We start from the raw sequence: 17,531 nt of genomic DNA, 5'->3' as shown, positions 1-17,531 counted from the left end.
TACCTATATATTTACATACTTAAGTAGATAAGTATTATCAGTAAAGGATTTGAAAGCCTAAGGTGGACACATCAGGCTTTTGAGCTGCCCAAGATACCGGCCCAATGTGGTGGATGAAGTACGCGGAATTCGCAGTCACAAAAAAAATATTGTCTGTATTAAAGAGAAGCGTTAAATTGAACACGCAGCAGCACGCTGAGTTCTGTATGCATATAGGTTGTGGTGCTATGAAAGATTAGTGGACTGATAAGGTGTGGAATGAGGAGGCTCTCCGAAAGGTCAGCCAGGAAAAGTTCATAGTTAATAAATTGGCCACGAACAGTAGGTTAAAACTTAAGAAATTGCAAAAAAGGTAGGAATTTAAGGAGATGACACTTCGATAAGCGGAAAGAAACCAAAGTTTTTGAGAGTTTCAGAGAGAGCATAACGGGAAGATTGACAAGAACAGGAGAAACGAATGCAGCAGAAGAAGAATGGGTAGCTTTGAGAGACGAAATAGTGAAGGCAGCAGAGGATCAAGTAGATAAAAATACGAGACCTAGTAGCAATCCGTGGGTGACACAAGAGATACTGAATTTAGCTGATGAAAAGAGAAAATATAAAATGCAGTAAACGAAGGAGTTGAAAGGGAATAAAACGTCTAAAAAATGAGACTGACAGGAAGTGCAAAACGGCTTGGCACATACGGCTATAGGACATATCTAAGGATACAGAAGCATATATCACTAGGGGAAAGAAAGATGCCGTCTGCGGGAAAATTAAAGAGACCTTTGGAGAGAAGAGAACCACTTACATGAGTATCAAGAGATCAGACGGAAAAGCATTTCAGAGCAAAGAAGGGAAAGCTATAAGGCGGAAAGGGTACATAGAGGGTTCGTACAAGGGGCATGTACTTGAGAGCAATATTATAGAAATGGAAGAGGACGTAGATGAAGATGAAATAAGAGATAAGATTCTGCGCAAAGAATTTTCCGGAGCATTGAAAGATCTAAGTCTAAACAAGGCCTCAGGAGTAGACAATATTCCGTTAGAACTGCTGATAGTCTTGGTCGAGCAAGTCATGACAAAACTCTTCTACCTTGTGGACAAGATGTACGAGACAGACTTTTCTAACTGACATGGGAATAAAAAAAGTTCAGTACCAAACTATTTCTCACTGTCCTCTGAATAAAAGAAGTTACTGTTTTAATAGACAGTGGTCTTTCTGTTAATTGTTATCTATCATAAGCACAATGGACAAACTGTGGATCGTGTTACACTATTAATATGCACTTTCAATACACAAGAGAAGCAAGCACTTTGCAAGCATGAGTATAGAACTTTCCACAATTGCAGTTGTCATCTTTTAGCACAGTGAGACACAAAATTGAAATATTTGTAAGACACTGACTCACCTTTTGCAATTTACAACAGGTAGCCCTATGATCGTTAACCAAGCAAAACTTTATAAGCTTCAGTATTAAGAAATTTTAATTTATTTTAAAGTAACAGCAAATTGTTATAATGCCTGTTTGAACTACTCTACTGGTTTATATTCAATTACTTATTTTAGTCTTTGGAAAGCAGTTCTGATTGCAAGATTAGTTTCAACAAACATTATTTACTTCAGCACACTCTTTTGCTACATTAACTGTAAGTTTTTTTTCCTATATTCAAGAGGAATTAATTAGTAAAACACTTGATTTAATATTTTTTCAATAAGGGCACTCGGTAATCACTTTAGCATAGGAAGGATCCTAAGTGGATATGTGACAGAGGATAATTCAAGGTAAGTTTTCATAGAAAGTATTTTTGTTTACTTTATAACTGAAAACAAATAAATCATCACCTGGGCTGATCCTTCACGGTTTATTTCTACGATTCTTCTTTTCCGTTATAGCGATTGTGCAATATGCTGGCGAATGCATGTTGGTAGGTGGATTTGCAGGTAGAACTGTTGGTCTCTGTCGTTTCTTGGTGACGCTGATAGATACCAATTACAGAATAGTTCCAGTTATTTATCCATCCATCCGAGGCTTGGGCACATTGGAAAACGGCACGAAAAGCCTCTCTCGCCACCAGCATAATACACAACCCTTACATGAGCAGTTGGCGGTTAGGTAGTTCGTCCCAGACTAACTCGTTGTCCCACCTCTTCCTTCATGCCAACCACATTTTGCGCGCGCTGCATGATTTCGTTCCCGAGGGGAACCACAACACCTTCTATACATATAAAGAACTGAGTACCCTAAGTGAGGATCAGCTATTACAGAGTAGCAAAGAAATACTTCAAATAAAACGGAACATTTGCACATTTTGACAATTCTACAAAAATTATTTAATTATATACACTCCTGGAAATTGAAATAAGAACACCGTGAATTCATTGTCCCAGGAAGGGGAAACTTTATTGACACATTCCTGGGGTCAGATACATCACATGATCACACTGACAGAACCACAGGCACATAGACACAGGCAACAGAGCATGCACAATGTCGGCACTAGTACAGTGTATATCCACCTTTCGCAGCAATGCAGGCTGCTACTCTCCCATGGAGACGATCGTAGAGATGCTGGATGTAGTCCTGTGGAACGGCTTGCCATGCCATTTCCACCTGGCGCCTCAGTTGGACCAGCGTTCGTGCTGGACGTGCAGACCGCGTGAGACGACGCTTCATCCAGTCCCAAACATGCTCAATGGGGGACAGATCCGGAGATCTTGCTGGCCAGGGTAGTTGACTTACACCTTCTAGAGCACGTTGGGTGGCACGGGATACATGCGGACGTGCATTGTCCTGTTGAAACAGCAAGTTCCCTTGCCGGTCTAGGAATGGTAGAACGATGGGTTCGATGACGGTTTGGATGTACCGTGCACTATTCAGTGTCCCCTCGACGATCACCAGAGGTGTAAGGCCAGTGTAGGAGATCGCTCCCCACACCATGATGCCGGGTGTTGGCCCTGTGTGCCTCGGTCGTATGCAGTCCTGATTGTCACGCTCACCTGCACGGCGCCAAACACGCATACGACCATCATTGGCACCAAGGCAGAAGCGACTCTCATCGCTGAAGACGACACGTCTCCATTCGTCCCTCCATTCACGCCTGTCGCGACACCACTGGAGGCGGGCTGCACGATGTTGGGGCGTGAGCGGAAGACGGCCTAACGGTGTGCAGGACCGTAGCCCAGCTTCATGGAGACGGTTGCGAATGGTCCTCGCCGATACCCCAGGAGCAACAGTGTCCCTAATTTGCTGGGAAGTGGCGGTGCGGTCCCCTACGGCACTGCGTAGGATCCTACGGTCTTGGCGTGCATCCGTGCGTCGCTGCGGTCCGGTCCCAGGTCGACGGGCACGTGCACCTTCCGCCGACCACTGGCGACAACATCGATGTACTGTGGAGAGGTCACGCCCCACGTGTTGAGCAATTCGGCGGTACGTCCACCCGGCCTCCCGCATGCCCACTATACGCCCTCGCTCAAAGTCCGTCAACTGCACATAAGGTTCACGTCCACGCTGTCGCGGCATGCTACCAGTGTTAAAGACTGCGATGGAGATCCGTATGCCACGGCAAACTGGCTGACACTGACGGCGGCGGTGCACAAATGCTGCGCAGCTAGCGCCATTCGACGGCCAACACCGCGGTTCCTGGTGTGTCCGCTGTGCCGTGCGTGTGATCATTGCTTGTACAGCCCTCTCGCAGTGTCCGGAGCAAGTATGGTGGGTCTGACACACCGGTGTCAATGTGTCCTTTTTTCCATTTCCAGGAGTGTATAATAAATTCAGTTTAACTGCAGAATGTTAAATACATAAAAGGCAAAATAAATTAGTAGATCCTTAGAGCTATGGTTTTACAGAGTATCTGGTGCAATTGATCCGATTATTAAATGGAAATGCTTATGTTCGGCTGCCGGCCGCTTCTCCGAGCGATTCTAGGCGCCTCAGTCCGGAGCTGCGCTGCTGCTACGGTTGTAGGTTCGAAACCGGCCTCGGGCATGGATGTGTGTGAAGTCCTTAGGTTAGTTAGGTTTAAGTAGTTCTAGGTTCTAGGGGACTGATGACGTCAGATGTTATGTCCCATAGTGCTTAGAGCCACTTGAACCATTTGTTATGTTCGGCTACCATTTTCAGCCCTTCACAGGCTTCATGTACCCAAACAACAATGGAATTTTTATGAATGACAATAGACCGTGACACCGGGCCACAGTTGCTAAATATTGCTTTGAAGAACATTCTGGACAATTCGAGCAAATGATTTGGACAGCCATATCGGCCGACATGAATTCAATGGATCATTTGTGGGACATAATGAGGTCAGTAAAAAGTTTAAAATGGTGCCGAGCAACAGTCATCCTGTTTTATCTGAATGTATACACCGCCATTTGTCTGTATATTACTGAATTTTCCTTTTGTGCAAACCGTATTCGGCTTTTACGTCCTTATCGAGTCCTTATCGAGCATTGTACTTCATAATGGCGTAGAAGCCCAAATCTAGATTGTACAGAAGAAAAATGCAATAATATACAGACAAATGGCGATGGATGCATTCAAATAATCGAGAGGTCCGTTAGTGCACATATTTCTGCACAGGCAACACTTTCACTATTTAGTATGTCTATAGAGGCAGCATGAGTCAGTATTTCTGCAATGGACTCGCAACAACTTGTTCAGTCCATGCCACGTCTACTTGCTGCGCTACGACGGAAAAGAAGGAGGTCCGACACAATATGAGGAAAGCCCAATTACTTTTGTTATCTCAGTGATATCTGTGAAACTGTCTGAGATGTACCTGGCTTCACCGACAGCTATACCCATGTCTGCTTGACACTGGCGAGACAATGTGATAACAACGGCAGTAACGTCTTAAGCACGTGTGGGCAAACGGTGGCCCGCAGGCTGGACGCGGCCAGCGATTCGTTGCAGTCTGGCCCACGCAAGAAATAAATTCGTGTGGAAGAGAGCGAGGCACTCTTACTGCACTACGCTTGGAACCCAGTTGCGGAGATTTCTGCTGATATTAGGCTCGCCTCCGGTTTCGGGGTATGACGCACAAAGGTGAAAGTTTTGCTTACTCGGCGCGTGCGGAATACTATTTCGTCTTCGCTGGATTTGAACACCAAAGAGAAACACACTGCCAGTCTCTGCACAACATTATGGGCCATGTGCTCGTGTGCGTGCTGAGAGAGATGGAGAAAGCTCACTACATTGAAAGGGTGTGCGAGAAGAAGTATTTCCGCCTCTGTACTCGGGCAGACAACACACAAACATTTCTGTTAGATCCCGAACGTTGTTAGCAGGTGATAATGTTACGATATGCCGGCCGAGATGGCCAAGAGGTTCTAGGCGCTTCAGTCCGGAACCGCGCGACTACTACGGTCGCAGATTCGAATCCTGCCTCGGGCCTGAATGTGTGTGATGTCGTTAGGTAAGTTAGGTTTAAGTAGTTCTAAGTTCTAGGGGACTGATGACCTAAGATATTAAGTCCCGTAGTGCTCGGAACCATTTGAACTATTTTTTTGTTACAAAAGCTACGAACTACGCGCAAGATGTGCCAGTTCGAACAAAGGCAGCAGGGGCCATAGCTTGATGCATGAACTAGTTATCTGGTGTCGTCTCGCGTGTAAAATTCTGTGCTAGTTGTATGTTAATTTGGTACAAATGTTTGAAGACGTCTATATTGAATTTATTCGCCAAATGGCATTGAGAAGATGAGAGTAGATGCTTAATGTCGCCTGTTCCATCAGAAATGGGCGCACGATTATTAGTAGAAGGGAGAGCAGAGCAGTGTTTAACGTCCCGTCGACAACGGGGGTGATTATTTCTCTGCCGTGTGCAAACATGAAGCTGTTTTCTTGTTGTGCAGTGATCCACTACGTGTTGTGACGGAATTAATATGAAAACGTACTTCTCTACGAAACACAATTTTCCAACACAGCATAGAGGGCCATTACGAAGACAAAATTAAAATACTAATTTTCTGTTTGGACAAGAAACGTCAAATGTTTACCAAACGGAGAAGACACTGCGACAATTCGGTTAAAGCTAGTTTTACAATTTATGGAAACATTTCTAAGTAATGAAGGCGTTTTTCTGAAGATTAAGTCGTAAAGCAGCGCCTGCTGGACATTGTAGATATTCTGCATCTCGATAAAAAAAAATTCCAGCATTAGCGTGACCGCTACGGTAGCAGGTTTGAGTCCTGCCTCGGGCATGGATGTGTGTGATGTCCTTAGGTTAGTTAGGTTTAAGTAGTTCTACGTTCTAGAGGACTGATGACCACAGATGTTAAGTCCCAAGGTACTCAGAGCCATTTGAACCATTTGTACAATTGTTAGCCGAATTGGTATGATAGCTGACGGTATTACTAGAAGTTTGTGCGAACATGGAAACATTAACGATCACTTTCGACGAGAGCATTGATTTTTTTTAAAAAAAATCTTTATTAAAAAAACCGTTGATACATTATCAATCCACTATCTAACTACATTAGTGGGTCCTAATATTACATTTACATTACAATTACTGAAGCTAGTTTATTTACTACAATTTGTGTTTATTGCTGTTACCATTCCACTATGGCCGTCTCTAAGTTATCCTATTATTACAGATTCTGATGCTACTTGGACTTGCTAGATTACCTACAAGGTTAATTCATTGCTGTCTGCTATTTCTATACGACATTGTGCAACACTTAAAAACTGATCTACACTACCTGCAGCCTTCCAGGTATGCCAGTATGATGCACAAATCTACCTTACCGGCCGCGCCCACCGAGCAAATCCCACGGGTCATGCCCCTGACACCTGGCTGGCCCAAGATCTTGAATTAGCTGCTGTTCAGTACTAACAAGTTATCCTAACCTACATCTAACCTAATTCTTATTACTACTGCCGTGTTTGGTGATTTGTCAAGAACGGTGGGACATGCTCACTCTATCTAATGCGAGACGTGGAGGATCCCAGCTGTAAGGCGGCTGACTGAGTCCAAGCCCGGCGAACAAGATGGATGCATGGAGTCCAGGTTTGTTTTCTGTACTAGTTTTCGTTGTTCCTTTGGAATTCCCTGAGATTTCATTTGATAGTTCATTTCATTTAGAATGTGGGATGTGTCTAGTTGCCTGAGCAGATGGTGCGTGTCACGATTGGGTAGTTGTTGCCTTAATTTGATGCAACGTCATCGAAAAGGAGCACTCGTACACCTCATGGGTACGCCTTACTACCCAGTGTCTGGTTTCGGAATCTCTGTCTGACCTTCATGTAACCTAACTGAAATCTTCCGGTGTCACCCGGCCTTTTCCAAATTTACCTCCTCGTCTTGCGATTCTGGTCCAGAGTACTGTCTATTATTTTGCTGAAATGTATTACAGAAAATGAGTCTTTCTCCTCCCTCATTCCTTGTTCTCAGCTCATATTCCCCTAGAAACTTTTCATTCCAGTCGGTTAAATCCTGCTTAGTCGTCTAACTATGGAATGTCTAGGAAACCTGCTTTCTCGGATCGCTAGACAACATTCAAACAAACGGTATTAATGAATTTTATTATAAAAGTATATGATTTCGATACTTAACCTTGTATTACAAAGATGTGTCGAAAGCAAAGGGCGACAGACGAAATAAGCATGTTTCTTCAGTAAATACAGGGCTACGTAGTAAAAGCGTAATGACTAGTCTTTATCCTATTCTAGAACTGGGCCGCGACCAGTCGACGTGACGGTTATGTCCTCTTTGCATAGAGGCCGCTGCTGTTGCGTTGTCGTCCTGGAGAGGTGTCGGTCACCATGCCACCGGCTGACTTCCCTACACCCTCTCTGCTCCATCGTTCTTTACTGGAGTGCCGGCGCTTGAATTTGCGCCGTAACACAGTCCCCCACGACCATTAGATTTTCATCTCCCTTTACATACTCGTTCTATTTCCTCATATACTTTGTCTCTTCGTTCCAGCTTGTGAGATCGGCATGTATACCTGACTATCGTTGTCAGTTTAAGTTTGCTGTTAGTTCTGATAAGAACAACGCAATCACTGGAGTGTTCACAGTAACATACTCTTAGCCCTAACTTCCTACTGATAACGAATCCTACTCCCGTTATACAATTTCCTGCGGTTGTTGCTGTTTTCTGGTACACATCTGACCAGAAATCCTTGATGATGATGATGATGGTTCAGATGGCTCTGAGCACTATGGGACTGAACATCTGAGATCATCAGCCTCCTAGAACTTAGAACTACGTAAACCTAACTAACCTAAGGACATCACACTCATCCATGCCCGAGGCAGGATTCGAACCTGCGACCAAAGCAGTCGTGCAGTTCCGGACTAAAGTGCCTAGAACCGCTCAGCTACAACATCCGGCAGAGATCCTTGTTATATTTGCAGTTCACCTCACTGAGCCCTACTACATCTAGATTGAGTCTCTGCATTTCCTTGTTCAGATTTTCTAGCTTCGCCACTAAGTTCAAGCTTCTGGCATTCCAAGCTCCTACTCGTAGAACGTTACCCTTCCGTTGGTTATTAAACATTTTTCTCATGGTGACCTCCGGCTTAGCAGTCCCCTCCCCGAGATCCGAATGGTGGACTATTCCGGAATCTTTTGCGAATGGAGAGATAATCATGACACTTTTTCAATTGCAGGCCACATGTGCTGTGGATGGATGTTATGTGTTTTAATGCAATGTTTTCCATTGCTTTCTGTTTCCTATGCCGTTGATCATTGCTGATTCTTCCATCCTTAGGGGCAGTGTCTCACCCAAGGACAAGAGACTGTCATGAACCACTGGCCGCTCCTTCGTCCTCTTTCACGAGGCCGTTGGCAGAATGAGGGTGACTTGTTATGCCAGAAACCTTCGGCCGCCAATGCTGATTATTAATCAAAACTTCCGCGGTCCCGGGTCACGAACCCGGTACCAAGGACATTTTGTTGAGTAATCAAAGACGCTACTCATAGAGCATTAAAAGGAACTACTATTGGTGAAGACATTAGTGAAGAACTGGAAAAGTAGTCTATCCAAACTTAAATCAGCAGTGGAGTCTAATGGCGTATCTCCGATGGTCGGTACCATTCATATCGCTGCGTTAGCCCGTAAACATTACCGTCACAGACTCTATAATTTTGACTTTATACAGCAGGGGCCCCGCTGTCACATCACGAGGCCCTCCAGCTTAATAAGTATATGAACCAGGCCCACGGGTCATCAAAGGTTGTCCATATCTACAGGACAGAAATAGAATAAGACAGGACTGGCGGCGCTAAGTAACACGTCAAACGCATTTCCATTCAGATTTTATGGTTGCCTACAAGAAGTATGAACGTTGGGCATGCAGTAAACTAGAAAATCAAACACTAATATATTTTCTCTCATTGCTTGGGTTTATGATGAAAAGCATAGTTGAAAGTATTTATTTCACAGTAGTAAAGTTTTCAGTGCAGTATGATGCGTGGCGACCAACTGATCAAAGGTGAAACTTAACGATAAGCAACGGTTCATGCCGGCACGGTATCTCAGCGTGATCGGTCTAAGGGTTAGCTGCCCTCTGTAATAAAAAAACTGAGTTAATGGATCGACGACGAACTGAAACGGGTGTCTTGTGACGTCCGCCCCGAGCAGATACAATGAACGAAAACGAACAAAATGAGATTAAAAAAAAAAAGAAGTGGTCAGCATGACGGATTGCCATCCTACGGGCCCGGGTTCGATTCCCTGCTGGGTTGGAGATTTTCTCTGCTCAAGGACTGGGTCTTGTGTTGTCTTCATTATCATTTCATCCCCATCCGGCGAGCAGATGGCCCAAAGTGGCGTCGAATGTAATAAGACCTGCACCAAGGCGGCCGGACCTTCACCATAAGGGGCCTCCCGGCCAATGACGCCAAACGCTCATTTCCATTTCCATCACAAATATTTCCTTGCCACATCGACGAAACTCAGACAGCTGTGATGTATCCTCTGTGGAATATATCGCTGGTTTACACTACTTGACTGGTTGAGAAAGACAGACATAATTAAAGGTACCAGGTGGGTATAACCAAACTTTCCCTATTAAAAAAGTTGTAACACGGAAACTAAATACCGTACTAGCACTAAACTTGGCAGTGTTAATGTCAAATGCACGGGGAAGAGAAATAACGCAGAATCAACTTCACTGAAACACGTTTCATGTGTTGCAACGGTACATCAAACCATTACGATTGGTTTAAATTACTCTGAGCACTATGGGACTTAACATCTGAGGTAATCAGTCCCCTAGAACTTAGAACTACTTAAACCTTACTAACCTAAGGACATCACACACATCCACGCCCGAGGCACAATTCGAACCTGCGACCGCAGTGGTTGCGCGGTTCCAGATTGAAGCGCCTAGAACCGCTCGGCCACACAGGCCGGTCATACCATTACATACCGGTACCATTACTGCTACAAAAGGCGCTCAATATGGCGCCCAGCAGTGTCCAAAAGAGCCCGAAGGTGCAGGATTGCATTCTACACAGCAGACCAAAGCATGTAAGTAGGTTTGCTGGCTACCTCTCTTGATATGCTGCACATCAAATAAGTACATGTGTGTGTCGCCCTGGAAAACCCTGCCCGACAAGCAGAAATCACAGGGAGTGTAATAAGGTGATCATGCCGGCCAAGCATTTGGAAAGGATCGCCTGATAATTCGATCGTTTACAAATGTGTCTCGGAGAAGCAGGTGAACTTCATGAGCGATATGTGGTGGAGCCCCATCTTCCATGAGAACTGTTGAGTTCAATGCGTCTTCCTCCTGTAGGGCGGGCATGACATGCTGGCGGAGCATATCCCGGTAACGCTGGCCTGTCACACGGTAAGTTTTGGTTCCTGAGCGCCAACATGTTAGAAAAGAATGGTCCAATGATGAACGTAGCCTGAAGCCACACCGTCCGGTGACTCGTTCACCATGCAGAGGAACCTCATGCGCAGTGACTGGAAGTGAAGATCCTCACAATGGGCAACTCTGTGTGTTCACCTCACCCATCAGAGGAAAATGAGCTTTGTCTGGCCATAGTATAGTTCAGGATGAGCCCTAATCAACTTCAGTCCTTGCGAGGAAGGAGAGAGTCAAGTCAACATGTGGTTGTGCGTCCTGTGGTGCAAGCTGCTGTACCATATGGATCTTGCACGGATACCATTTGAAGGTGGTTCGAAGCACCTTGCATACAGTGGATCACGGGATGTGCAACTGTCGTAACACAGCTCGCTCACTGCCTGACGATCAGGAATTGCGTGCAGCGTTGTCTGCCATAGCAACAGCGATTTCATCAATCACTTGTGGTGCAAGCGCTCGTCGGCCTCTTCCCGGTGCGACGCCCAATTCTACAATCGATTCGAACTTCTTCACCATGCTCCGCACAGCAGGAGGAGGAAGAGGACCCTTCTGTAATCCTTTCAGGCGGCGTTATTCTTAAAGTAAAGCTGCAGAATTATTGTTGTTTTGATAATAAAGCTTCACCAGTAATGCCGTGCTCCTTTACTCCGAGCGCATGTTGACACGTCAACATGTACACTGCGAATGGTCAGGTGTGTGAGACTATGAATCACGCCGACTGATCACCGTATCTGTGGCCATAATTGGAACTGGACTGTGGCGCTGTGACGCATGGATATCATGAATCCCGTACTCTAGGCATTAATGCTACCTAGTGTGGTATTCGTACGGTAATTAATTTAAGTGTTATAACGCGTTAATTGATGAAAGGAGAAAATATAAAAATTCAGTAAATGAAGTAGGCAAAAAGGAATACAGACTTCTCAAAAATGAGATCGACACGAAGTGCAAAATGGCTAAGGAGGGATGGCTAGAGGACAAATGTAAGGATGTAGAGGCTTATCTCACTAGGGGTAAAATAGATACTGCCTACAGGAAAATTAGAGAGACCTTTGGACATAAGAGAGCCACTTGTATGAACATCAAGAGCTCATATGGAAACTCAGTTCTAAGCAAAGAAGGAAAAGCAGAAAGGTGGAAGGAGTATATAGAGGGTCTATACAAGGGCGATGTACTTGAGGACAATATTATGGAAATGGAAGAGGATGTAAATGAAGATGAAATGGGAGATACGATACTGCGTGAAGAGTTTGACAGAGCACTGAAAGACCTGAGTCGAAACAAGGCCCCGGGAGTAGACAACATTCCATTAGAACTACTGACGGCCTTGGGAGAGCCAGTCCTGACAAAACTCTGCCATCTGGTGAGGAAGATGTACGAGACAGGTGAAATACCCTCCGACTTCAAGAAGAATATAATAATTCCAATCCCAAAGAAAGCAGGAGTTGACAGATGTGAAAATTATCGAACTATTAGTTTAATAAGTCACAGCTGCAAAATACTAACACGAATTCTTTACAGACGAATGGAAAAACTAGTAGAAGCGTACCTCGGGGAAGATCAGTTTGGATTCCGTAGAAATGTTGGAACACGTGAGGCAATACTGACCCTACGACGTATCTTAGAAGCTAGATTAAGGAAAAGCAAACCTACGTTTCTAGCATTTGTAGACTTACAGAAAGCTTTTGACAATGTCGACTGCAATGCTCTCTTTCAAATTCTGAAGGCGACAGGGGTAAAATAGAGGGAGCGAAAGGCTATTTACAATTTGTACAGAAACCAGATGGCAGTAATAAGAGTCGAGGGACATGAAAGGGAAGCAGTGGTTGGGAAGGGAGTGAGGCAGGGTTGTAGACTCTCCCCGATGTTATTCAATCTGTATATTGAGCAAGCAGTAAAGGAAACAAAAGAACAATTCGGAGTAGGTATTAAAATTCATGGAGAAGAAATAAAAACTTTGAGGTTCGCCAATGACATCGTAATTCTATCAGAGACAGCAAAGCACTTGGGAGAGCAGTTGAACGGAATGGATAGTGTCTTGAAAGGAGGATATAAGATGAACATCAACAAAAGCAAAACGAGGATAATGGAATGTAGTCGAATTAAGTCGGGTGATGCTGAGGGAATTAGATTAGGAAATGAGACACTTGAAGTAGTAAAGGAGTTTTGCTATTTGGGGTGCAAAATAACTGATAATGGTCGAAGTAGAGAGGATATAAAATGTAGACTGACAATGGCAAGGAAGGCGTTTCTGAAGAAGAGAAATTTGTTAACATCGAGCATAGTTTTTAGTGTCAGGAAGTCATTTCTGAAAGTATTTGTATGAAGTGTAGCCATGTATGAAAGTGAAACATGGACGATAAATAATTTGGACAAGAAGAGAACAGAAGCTTTCAAAATGTGGTGCTACAGAAGAATGCTGAAGCTTGGATGGGTAGATCACATAACTAATGAGGAAGTATTGAATAGTATTGGGGAGAAGAGAAGTTTGTGGCACAATTTGACCAGAAGAAGGGATCGGTTGGTAGGACATGTTCTGCTGCATCAAGGGATGACCAACTTAGTATTGGAGGGCAGCGTAGAGGGTAAAAATCATAGAGGGAGACCAAGAGATGAATACACTAAGCAGATTAGCATGGAGAGCTGCATCAAACCAGTCTCAGGACTGAAGACCACAACAACGCGTTAAATACGGAAACTTTCATTATAACCACTCGGTATTGTGACGTAGAATGCTGTCGCAGAGAAGACGAACGAATGTACACTGGAATGTTGCGCAACAGAAAGAATTTGTCAGACATTAAGAAAGACCGCATCCTCTACGCTAACATAAGGCTGCCGACGTTGTACTCCATTCCACAAAAGTGGTTCAAATGGCTCTGAGCACTATGGGACTTAACATCTGAGTTCATCATTCCCCTAGAACTTAGAACTACTTAAACCTAACTAACCTAAGGACATCACACACATCCATGGCCGAGGCAGGATTCGAACCTGCGACTGTAGCGGTAGCGCGGTTCCAGACTGAAGCGCCTAGAACCGCTCGACCACTTAGGCCGGCTCCATTCCACAAAACTCATGTTGGCCAAACCCATACTGAGCTAAAGAGGCAGAGTTTCGTGAAGTTCTTGGCTCTGGAGATACGCACAGCTTATCCAGCGACAAGTACTCTGCAAGCATTAACCTCCTCTTCTACGATGATAAACAATGCAAATAAATTCACTGAATGAATGGAACAGTAGGCTATACTATACATATTTCAGTGTTTAGGTCTGCCTCATTGTTGGAACGTGCCTGTTAACAGTCACATGAAACTAGTCAGAGGACCAACTCCGAAAAAGAATTAAATAAGTTTTGAAAATGTGCTTACAAACGCCACAAGCTTTAACCACAGTGAGAAAACAGATACAACCCGCCAACTGTTTAATGGGAAAATTGTAAATGAATTGGAAGTTACATGTTGTGATAAAGAATTACACCAGCGCTAACGGGAAATGGTGAATCCCCGTTGCCTGTTTATTGTTTAGTTTTGATTAACATTCCAGTGTCATTGTATACTTGCTTTTTGTTGTGTTCTGCCCACTCGTCTAATATAGGGTGCCTAGGAAACCTACTTTCTCGGATCGCTAGACAACATTTTAAGCAAATCGTATTAACAGATTTTTATTACAGTAAGATAAATGTCAATACTTAACTTTGCCTATTCACAAAGGTGTCTCGCAAGCGAATGGCGACGTCCAAATAATCAGTGTCCTTCTCTTCGTATAGAGGCCGCTCCTGTCTCGGTGTCGTCCTAAAGAGAGGTCCTCCAGCTTACTATTGGCTGACCTCGTCTCACAGACCCCTCTTCTCTTCCGTTCATGATCGTCGTGTCAGCGCTTGACATTACGGTGTACCGTAGGTCTCTTGAAGAGCGTAGCGTTCCAAAGGATTGGAAAAGGGCACAGGTCATCCCAGTTTTCGAGAAAGGAAATCGAACAGATGTGCAGAACTATAGACCTATATCTCTAACGTCGATCACTTGTAGAATTTTGGAACACGTATTATGTTCGGGTATAATGACTTTTCTGGAGACTAGAAATCTACTCTGTAGGAATCAGAATGGGTTTCGAAAAAGACGGTCGTGTCAAACCCAGCTCGCGCTATTCGTCCACGAGACTCAGAGGGCCATAGACACGGGTTCCCAGGTTGATGCCTAGTTTCTTGACTTCCGCAAGGCATTTGATACAGCTCCCTACAGTCGTTTAATGAATAAAGTAAGAGCATATGGATTATCACACCAATTGTGTGATTGGGTTGAAGAGTTCCTAGATAACAGAACGCAGCATATCATCCTCAATGGAGAAAAGTCTTCCGAAGTAAGACTGATTTCCTGCGTACCGCAGGGGAGTGTCTTAGGACCGTTGCTATTCACAATATACATAAATCACCTTGTGGATGACATCGGAAGTTCACTGGCGCTTTTTGCGGATGATGCTTTGGTATATCGAGAGGCTATATCAATGGAAAATTGTACTGAAATGCAGGAGGATCTGCACCGAATTGACGCATGGTGCAGGGAATGGCAATTGAATCTCAATGTAGACAAGTGTAACGTGCTTCGAATACATAGAAAGAAAGATCCTTTATCGTTTAGCTACAAAAGAGCAGGTCAGCAACTGGAAGCAGTTTATTCCATAAATTATTTGGGAGTACGCATTAGGAGTGATTTAAAATGGAATGATCAAATAAAGTTGATCGTCGGTAACGCAGATGGCAAACTGAGATTCATTGGGAGAATCCTAAGGAAATGCAATCCGGAAACAAAGGAAGTAGGTTACAGTACGCTTGCTCGCCCACTGCTTGATTACTGCTCAGCAGTGTGGAATATGCACCAGATACGGTTGATAGAAGAGACAGAGAAGATCCAACGGAGAGCAGCGCGCTTCGTTACAGGATCATTTAGTAATCGCGAAAGCGGTACGGAGATGATAGATAAACTCCAGTTGAAGACTCTGCAGGAGAGACGCTCAGTATCTCGGTACGGGATTTTGTTAAAGTTTCGAGAACATACCTTTACCGAAGAGTCAAGCAGTATATTGCTCCCTGCTACGTATATCTCGCGAACAGACCATGAGGATAAAATCAGAGAGATTAGAGCCCACACAGAAGCATACCGCCAATCCTTCTTTCCACGAACAATACGAGACTGGAATAGAAGGGAGAACCGATAGAGGTACTCAGGGTACCCTCCGCCACACACCGTCAGGTGGCATGCGGAGTATGGATGTAGATGTAGATGTAGATTACGCCCGAACACTTTTCATATGGACCTGGCTGTATAAAATATGATACGTTACTAACGGAGGATTTTTATTGATATTAAGTAAACAAACATTACATTCGAGAAAAGGAGTGACAGATTTACATTATATTTTTACAGTATAAACAGTTTATAGAGTAAATAGTTGAACATTGCTTATTTAAATTTATATATAGGAACAGAGTCATCGAATAGTGTACACACGGTCTTTGGTCGTTTGCCTCTGACACTGCAAATTTATTCATGATCATATTCCTAATTGGTGTCTCGTACCACACAGATACGGCATTCATAGCAGGAGCTGCGTTCCCATAAATATTCATATGTTTTGTTCTGGATGGAGAGGTGCAGAGACATTTTGAAAGGACAAATTAAGCACCATGACAAGACAGCGGAAATTATAATGAATCTCTGGCGAACTTCCAGAATAAAAACCTCATTAATTCAGTACTCACTTTTTGCTAGCTGAAAGGGAAACATACAAACATGCATAATAAGAAGCATGTGAATCTAACTGTTATGTCTAAAAGTAGCCTACCAACTTTCCATCAATATATAATCTAAGAAAACTGCATTAGATTATTTATGGTCACAGAGTACCAATTATAGTCCATATTATTCGACCACTATTGGTCTAAAGCGTCACTGAAAATGTATACTGTATCTGGATGCTTCCCGGCTGTCAGAATATTTTATCGATGTACCTTTTTGTACCCCTCATTGTCAGTATTATTTTGAACAACGGTAACCAGCTGAAATATAATCCTAATATACATTGATGATGGGCACCTCACCAGTCAAACGTTTTCTTTACACAACGCGTCGTATTATCAGTTGTCGATCCGACGACAAATGCTTATAAACCGAGCACTGAAATAAAAAATGGAAAAAAGGAGCTTCACTAAGTACCGGAAAATAATAGTAGATTTCGGAAAGCACAAACGCCCATTAGAGGAACAGCTTATCTCAAGCGAAAAAAATTAAAAATATTAATATCACCGTTGTTTACCTATAGAAGGTCTACTTGGGTAGTAAACGATTATGTCTTCAATACTGCGAGGAAATTTACAGCGCAAAACCAATTTATATTATCAACAAAACTAGCAAACCCAATGAAATAAAATAGAAAATTGGTGACAAAAGAGAGAAAGTGCTAGAGATTATCACAAATATTGCGTAACTCGACATCAACGAAGAAAGTAAAAGATGAGTTCATGAGTCCTGATTGTGCCTCAAAAAGATGAAAAGTTGGTTAACAATGACAATACTCATTAATGACCTGTTCTGGGTATCAGTAGATAACATTTATAACATTTAGAACTGTCCTTTGGCATATATTAATCGCATGAACAATAACACAGTAGACAAATAGATTGGTAAACATTAACAGAACGGAGCTAATTTTTGCATCAACAA

Source organism: Schistocerca gregaria, chromosome 2 (assembly GCF_023897955.1).
Source record: "Schistocerca gregaria isolate iqSchGreg1 chromosome 2, iqSchGreg1.2, whole genome shotgun sequence".
Taxonomy (NCBI): domain Eukaryota; kingdom Metazoa; phylum Arthropoda; class Insecta; order Orthoptera; family Acrididae; genus Schistocerca; species Schistocerca gregaria.
Note: the sequence above shows the minus strand (reverse complement) of the source record.